Source organism: Protopterus annectens, chromosome 2.part2 (assembly GCF_019279795.1).
Source record: "Protopterus annectens isolate FY-2018-M chromosome 2.part2, PAN1.0, whole genome shotgun sequence".
NCBI classification, from domain to species: Eukaryota; Metazoa; Chordata; order Ceratodontiformes; family Protopteridae; genus Protopterus; species Protopterus annectens.
In genome coordinates this window covers 115,957,889-115,965,323 of record NC_056730.1, presented here as the reverse complement: position 1 = coordinate 115,965,323, position 7,435 = coordinate 115,957,889, and the positions used below count along the sequence as shown (strand labels likewise).

Genomic DNA, 7,435 nt, shown 5'->3' with positions numbered 1-7,435 from the left:
ATTAAATAAAAAAAAACACAATAAAAATACAATTGCAATAACATGCAATGAAAAAATGAACCACTAGAAAAAAAAAATTATATATATATATATATATATATATATGTAAAATTCATATAAAAAGAGGCCTGTATTTTAAAATACTTGCCATAGATATGTTCTCATTAATACCTGGGGGTCTGAATGCATTTAATTTCAATTGCCACATTATCTCCCTCATCTCTAATAAAGTCTTAAAGTCACCCCCCCCCCCCCTGTCACTGTCAGGTGTCCTGTCCCCAATAAAGAATAAAAACTTCTTAAAGTTGGCACAAGTCAAACTATGTAAATATAGAGCGTTGGTGGTCTTTTTGTTCTTAATGTCCCTAACGTGTTCAAGGATTCTTAACCTTAATTTTCTAATAGTCTTCCCGACATAAAAACTGGAACAGCTTAAACAGGTAGCAATGTAAATAACCCTCTTGGTGTTACAATTGCAATGACTGGGACATTTAATGGTTTTGTAAAAATTTTGAACTGTCACGTAAGGGCCATTATTAATAAACTTGCATACACTACAGGAATCACATTTGTTCATATTAGAACTCTTGTAGGGTCCGTTGTTAGAGTTGTCCCTTTCCAACAACTCCTTCAAATTCAACCCCCTACTATATGTGATGAGAGGTGTATTCCCAATAATCAGGGTGGTTTCCTTATCCGTAGTGTAATGCCATGTTTCTCTTAAGATGTTAACTATTGTGTGGCCGTTAAACGGCAAAATCATAGCTCTCTTGTATTTCTCATGAGCAGGGGAGAAACCAAAATTACTCTGATCATGGTTCACCTTAGGTAAACCTCCTTGGAGTATCGGCTTAAATGTTAATTGTCTTTTGACATCCACTTCATCTCTAATCCTGTTTTAAAAAAGCTGACGGGTAACCTCTTTGTATGAACATATCCACTAAGACCTTAATTTCCGTTACGTATTTGTCATCCTCACTTATCAGTCTAGACAGTCTTACCATCTGGCCCTTGACAACATTTCTTTTTTGAAAAAGTGGGTGACAGCTCTGAAAATGTAGAAAATTGTTTGAATAAGTTTCTTTGCAAAAAATATTAGACTCCATAATTCCCCTCGTTCTTCTTTGGTGTACAATAAAATGTCCAAATAGTTACAGGTATAACCATGTACCTTGAAGGTAAATTTCAAAAAATTTGTGGTGGTGTTAAGATATTCAATAAAAGTGTGAATTGTTTCAGTTCGCCCCCTCCAAAAAATCAATACATTGTCTAAGTATCTGAGGTATAATACCACATGCTGCATAAATGGTGATGAAAAAACTTTCTCCAATTCCCATTGTGCCAACACTAAATTAGCGTAAATTGGCGCACATTTTGCCCCCATGGCAACACCCGTAACTTGTTTGTACAGTTCACCTTCAAAGGCCATTCACACTTTTATTGAATATCTTAACAACACCACAAATTTTTTGAAATTTACCTTCAAAGTACATGGTTATACCTGTAACTATTTGGACATTTTATTGTACACCAAAGAAGTACAATAACAATTTTCATACAAAGAGGTTACCCTTCAGATTTTTTAAACAGGATTAGAGATGAGGTGGATGTCAAAAGACACGCATTTAAGCCGATACTCCAAGGAGGTTTACCTAAGGTGAACCATGGTCAGCGTAATTTTGGTTTCTCCCCTGCTCATGAGAAATACAAGAGAGCTATGATTTTGCCGTTTAACGGCCACTCTGACACAATAGTTAACATCTTAAGAGAAACATGGCATTACACTATGGATAAGGAAACCACCCTGATTATTGGGAATACACCTCTCATCACATATAGTAGGGGGTTGAATTTGAAGGAGTTGTTGGAAAGGGACAGCTCTAACAACGGACCCTACAAGAGTTCTAATATGAACAAATGTGGTTCCTTTAGTGTATGCAAGTTTATTAATAATGGCCCTTACGTGACAGTTCAAAATTTTTACAAAACCATTAAATGTCCTGGTCATTGCAATTACACCAAGAGGGTTATTTACATTGCTACCTGTTTAAGCTGTTCCAGTTTTTATGTCGGGAAGACTATTAGAAAATTAAGGTTAAGAATCCTTGAACACGTTAGGGACATTAAGAACAAAAAGACCACCAACGCTCTATATTTACATAGTTTGACTTGTGCCAACTTTAAGAAGTTTTTATTCTTTATTGTGGACAGGACACCTGACAATGACAGAGGGGGTGACTTTAAGACTTTATTAGAGATGAGGGAGACAATGTGGCAATTGAGATTAAATGCATCTAGACCCCCAGGTATTAATGAGAACATTTCTATGGCAAGTATTTTAAAATACAGGTCTCTTTTTTATATGAATTTTACACATTTATATACATATATATATATTTTTCTAGTGGTTCATTTTTTCATTGCATGTTATTGCAATTGTATTTTTATTGTGTTTATTTATTTATTTGACATTTTATTTAATTTGCAAGTAATGATTTGTGTTACTATTACGAAGGTAGGTCTACCAACTAAGGCTATTTTATGCTTTGAAGTCGTAAGAACATTTTAATATCAATGCCCTAAATGTTTTTTTGTGTTTAGCTTTTGTTTTGTATTTCCTTTTTCAACTCTGTTAGAACTTTGTATTGATAGGCTGGTTACTAAGGGCGGGATTTTTTGAATTTATTTATAACAGTCTGTTCATTAATAACTTTTTACCACTCTGATGATGCCTGGTTTGTTTCTAGGTGAAAGTGCTAAGCGGTACTAGTTCTTGTTTATGTATTTTTGTTTGCACCATTGTTTTTTGCTACTTGATTAAAAAAGTTTTGCCTATTGGACTTGTGCTGGAGTTTCTGGCTGGCTATTACCTGGGAGTTGCATTGGACTACCTTACTAAGAAAGGTTAACTTGTAATGCCACTTAACAGTATTCATTAAAACCTGAGCATACTACATAAGGCCTCTTATTCAGTATAAAATTGGGGAAGCAGTTGATGGGGAAACACTACTTTATGTTGTGGTCTAAAGCCCCTTATAGAAAAAGGGGACTCTTACCAACTCCAAATTGCAGTTCGCTACTTTCATACCAGACTTCTGTGTGTATGCATATCTCACTGTGTGTGTAGTTGACGTACACAGGTGATTGAGTACATAATCAAGTACGTGTAGATATTTACATACAAGTAAATACTTGTATTTTTATAGGTCTAGTTGTATAGTTGCTTGAGTATAGCATGTATGAATATTGAATGTAAATAAATGTAGGCGTATACGCACACACGTTCAGTGATAGACCTGCAGGTAAGTAGTATAATGTGCATCAGGTACGTAAATGTTTTGTGTACATCTGTGTGTGTGTGTGTATATGAGTCTACTTTCGTTCAACCAAGTACAACCTGCTGAATCTGAAAACACAGAGTCCTTTTAAGCAAAAGTGCTGTTTAACAAAACTACACCTTCGCAAATTCCACCACAATCTATACCATCAAACCCCTGCTGCTGTACACCTTCGACTCCAGTTACAAATGTAACAGACAACTTAAACACCACACCTGCTGGTCACCACGATCCCAGAACTGCCAACCATTCTTCTGTGATGTGGAGTTTGCGAAAGTGCGGTTTCGGTAAACGGCACTTTCGCTTAAACAATGTTTTCAGATTCGGTAGGGTGTACTTTCAGTGAACGAAAGTAGATCCGTGTGTGTGACGTATATGAATGTAAATAGCCAGACACATTATACGCACAATATATGCATCTGTGTTGTGTATTTGCACAAATGTATATGTATGTATAATTAAATTATCAAATTTGTTTTATTTTAGTTAGTTTTATTTATTTTGGTTTCGTGAGTTTGTCCATCTGGAGTTATTCAAGAGTTCCTTTTCAGTGAAGGCCTGTGGGGAAACTGCCATATCACAAACAGACCTTAAGCATTAACATGTGAGTAGTCCCACATACTTGTTAATTTGATTAAATTGTTGTCAAATTACAATATAATCAAACCTGTGCATTTCGTAGATGTTTAACATAGAGCAGTTAAGGTGTATTAGTGGGTTTGTTAGATTACTAGATCTTGTGATTAGTAATTAAAAAAAAAATAGGGAAGGAAGGAACTGTGTAGAGCAGAAAATGCAAATAATATAGTTAAGTTGTGGGTATTGAGCAGATTGAGACCATTAACATAATGGCTATAGTATGGTTTGTATTCGAAGTATAGAGGTGGAGTGGTGAGCAGTGACACAAAACTAATTGTATGGCTGGATGCTCCTAGTAAAACTAGTCTGGTATTGGTGAAGGCTGGTTGTAGGGCATAGCATTCTGAGAGAAAAATGGTTTAATATGGCAAGCTGAAGATTACAGTAGCATTATCCTGGAGATAATACAGGAGCAGATACATTTGCTAGGTGAAGTTTTAATTGTTTTAAATGAGTATAAATTTGACCTGCTTTGTTGACGGGTTCTAAGATTGCACATTCCCAAGGGTTGAGTGATAAACCCGTTCCCCAGTATTGTGTGATTTTTGGTGTTGAGAGCGGTAAATTAGTGGGTAGTGGGGATTTGGCCCGCTGCGAAAGTGTGTTTTTATTTTTCAGTCTTGCATGCACAGAGATTTATGTTCTGCACATGTGTAGTACTGTGTTGTTAGCTATGTTGGCAATGGCAGTTGGATTTGATTGGCTTAATTTAGGGGTTTATATGGGGAGAGGATGGGGAGTCCAATTTGTAACTGTTTTGTATGGTTAGAGAGCAAGTGAGACTGAATTTAAGATGCTGGTCCTGAACTTAATTGCATTATCCTGCAGTACATATTGCTGTTTGTTATGGTTCATTTAAAAACGTGACACACACACACATGCACTTGTGTACAAGTTATATCCACACACATTTAAGTAGTTGTCCTAAGTGTACACTTGTGAAGGCTTGTGTACATGCCCATTGTAAATGCGTATGTACATAAGTACTTATGTGTGTGCAGATACCTCGGTAAATGTACGAGAATGCATGTTTAGTGTTTGATTAAATGTGTGATAAACTTGTTTGTATTAATATTTAGGCACGTGTGTATTGCTGGTATGAGCAATATGTTGTATGTGTTTATTGGGTATATATTTTACACAGCAGACCGTAATTTTAGGGTAGTTCAGCCCATTCCTATGTTTCAAAACAAAGGGAGAAATTAATTTCAGGTTTTAGTAGTAAGGAAAGGCGTTTCTTAGTTTAGGTCTTAGGATAGTGAACTAAAATGGCTTTTAAACTAATAGGGAATACTTCACTTCATTAGGAACTTATGAGTCCAACCATCAGTCATTGTTTTTCCAAACAACACATATGTGCAGTCCGAATTTTTCCTTGAATTAGTGTTGTCTGTGTAGCAAGTCCTGTAAATTAACAGTCTGTAATTCAGTACCAGCAGATTTTAATTCGGCAGCAGTCTGCCAAGATCCCACAAAATATTTTCTGTTGTCATGGTAAACATTACAGTTTTGCTTTTGTTTCATGGTACTACACAGCTTGAGCTTTTCCATAGAGCATTTTGTCTCTCGAGCCAGTAGTCCCAGTATTCAGTTGCACATCTCTGGCCCAGAGAATTGTGATTTTTTTTATTTATTTATTTATTTTAAGCCAGTTCTTGTGTTTAAGACTGGCAGTCTGTGTTCAGCGGAATTGTCTTATGGTTGCAGATTCAGAAGCCAAAGCTAGCATTCTCGTGTTTTTGATGATCCAGTTGATGGGGCATTGTTAATGACAAGTTTGAAGTACCTGCTCATGGAGGTAAAAGCTGTGTGCATGTGTACTGCCCATTTTGATAGCAAGGCTTTCAATTTCTGCAGTAGCATACTGAATTTCTTGAAGCATAAGCTTGCTGGTTAAATAGCAGGGCACTTTTCTTCCTGGAGTAAACGTATCGCCTTTCCCCATATTGGAGGTAATAGTTTGTACATTGAAATCTTTAATGTCAGGAGCGACTAAGGCTGTGTTTATACATCATTATTCAGTGTTAAACTAGCATGAGAAGGAAGACCTCACTAATTTAACTTTCACTTCACTTTTGCAACATGCCACTATGAAAGTAGTAATGATTCTTCTATAGTAACCTGAGCATTTGTATGGTCTTGGCTAACCTTGTGTAGCTTCTCCCTTCTCCAACTGAGACTTCAGTCCGCACCCAGTGGTGCATCTCAAGTGTTCTTTCTTCAGTAGCAGTTGTCCCATTTAAAAAAAAAAAAAAAAAAAGGTTCACCATCACACCAGACAGCATAAAGGATATAAAGTTTTAGAATTCTGTCCATTCTCTGAAATGTGTTTAGGGTCACATGAAATACAAAATACAGCCTTTATACTGAAACAAGCCATTTGGAGTATAAAAAGCTGCATTATTTTAATTGCTGTTAACAGATACTCTTAAGTCTAGTGGTAAGGCAGCATACCTTTCATCTTTCTCTGCACCTGCCTGATATGGGGGAGGCATCATATTTATAAGATTCATTATGCTTGTGGAAGTTGTTGCAAAACTTGATGATTCCAGACAGTTTTCACACTAGCATTTACAGCACACTGGCATTTTTCAGTACTCCCTTCAAGCTTCCAAAACATTTTGTATTTATTTGCTGATTGCCTCCCTGAGGGCTTCAGCGAAGTGTGCATGTATGTATATAATTTGCATCTCCTTTGGTCAGGCTGTGGTTATCTGGGCACAAATTCTTACTTGGGAAGCTACCTTCCATCATTCTAAAGTGGTAACACATGTTTTCATTTTATTTGGCTGCCCTACTTTCTGAATTATTTTGACAAGTGTTAAATTTACTGTTCACTACTGCAAAAGTGATACCAGTTTTTTGGCTTTCAGTTTCTGGTGGTCATTCGTTTGTGCAGTGTCCAGGGTGAAGTAGGTTATCTGAGCATTTCCATTTAGAAAGGGTTATTGTTCTAGACCACTCAGCAGTTGACCAGATTTCCATTTCCTTGGGTCATTTTGTAGGTTAGTTAAATAGGCTTAATGTTGTAATTGGGGCTCAAAATTTAGGAGGGGGTAGCTGGATTTATCTCCTGTGTCCTGAATAGTGGTGATTTGTGGATGGTTCCCTCCTTGTCATCTAGGATTCAAACTTATTCCTGCAAGGTGTGAATGGCACTCTAGTGCTCTTTGCAAGCTTTGCATTTTTGTGAACCATTATAGGGGCGCAGAGGTGGTTTTTGTAATGGCCAAGGTAGGGTTTGCAAAGCTGTGATTCTTGTTTAGCAGCAGTATTTCTGAAGCAAAGATTCTGTTGCTTTTTCTGTGCCACTCTGAAGCATTTCCCCCCACTTTACTAAGTGAAGAGACTAGCAGTTGTATCGTAGCTCACTAGGTCAAGGGAATATTTTTTTATGTATCCTGGAACTTTCTCCTTGTTACTTTGCACTCTTCCCCCCCCCCCCCCCCCGTACATTA

General features: G+C 36.8%; 1 protein-coding gene across 3 annotated transcripts in view; it reads left to right on the top strand.

The window, feature by feature from the left end:
• The window catches only part of MIER3 (MIER family member 3), an 874,587-nt gene that overhangs the window by 35,149 nt on the left and 832,003 nt on the right, over window positions 1–7,435 (top strand). The window contains exon 1 of one of the 3 annotated variants that reach the window (XM_044063798.1): window positions 3,829–3,942. The exons of the other annotated variants lie outside the window; for them this stretch is intronic. The gene's annotated coding sequence lies outside the window, so the exon portion shown is untranslated. Of the gene's footprint in view, window positions 1–3,828; window positions 3,943–7,435 lie in introns of those variants that run through there. 3 annotated transcript variants of the gene reach the window in all.